This window comes from Otolemur garnettii, unplaced genomic scaffold (genome assembly GCF_000181295.1).
Source record: "Otolemur garnettii isolate 467f Iridium unplaced genomic scaffold, OtoGar3 scaffold00109, whole genome shotgun sequence".
In the NCBI taxonomy this organism is placed as follows: Eukaryota; Metazoa; Chordata; class Mammalia; order Primates; family Galagidae; genus Otolemur; species Otolemur garnettii.
This window is the reverse complement of record NW_003852504.1, coordinates 6,094,252-6,095,218: the sequence shown is the minus strand read 5'-3', so window position 1 is coordinate 6,095,218 and position 967 is coordinate 6,094,252.

The window sequence follows — 967 nt, the reverse complement described above, 5'->3', positions numbered from 1 at the left end:
TAAGATTGTTTAATTTCCATACCTTTGTATGGGGATGAAAATTTTTGTTGTAGTTGAGTTCCACCTTTATTGCCTTGTGGTCTGAGAAGATACAGTGTATAATTTCAGTTATTTTGATTTTGTTGAGGTTTGATTTGGGTCCTAGGATATGATCTATTCTGGAGAATATTCCACAAGTTGATGTGAAGAATGTATATTCTTTAGCTTTGGGATGGAATGTTCTACATATGTCCATTAAGCACCGTTGTTCTAGGGTCACATTTAAGTCCCTTGTTTCTTTGTTTAGTTTCTGCTTAGAGGATTCATCCAGCTCTGTAAGAAGGGTATTAAGGCCTCCTGCTATTATGGTGTTATAGGATATCATATTGCTCAGACTGATTAAGGTCTGTTTCAAAAATCTGAGAGCATTTAATTTATTTGGTGCATAAATATTTAGAATTGAAATATCTTCTTGTACTGTTCCCTTCGCCAATATGGAGTGCCCATCTTTGTCTTTTTTGACTGTAGTTGCTTTAAATCCACTTGTATCAGAAAATAAGATTGCAACCCCTCCTTTCTTCTGATTTTCATTTGCCTGAAAAATTGTTTTCCATCAAGGAAACTTTGTCCTTTGAAGCTGGGTGTGTTTCCTGCAGGCAGCATAAGGACGGCTTGTGCCTGTGCCTCTCCAGTGGGGAATTCGAGCCATTAACATTTATTGAGAGAATTGGTAGGTGTGTTGGGGTTCTATTCATCTTATTTTGTGAAGTTCCATTGCTTAGTTTTATCTTTTGCATCCTATGGAAGATAGGTTTTGTCCTTTAGTTTCTGGGTATTTAATTTGCTGGTGGTGGATTGTGATAGTCACTGCATAGAATAGGTTTAAGTATTTCCTATAGAGCTAGTCTTGTTGTGGCAAACTTCCTCAATGTTTGCATATCAGTAAATGATATGATTTCTCTGTCAGTTTTTTTTTTTTTTTTTTTTT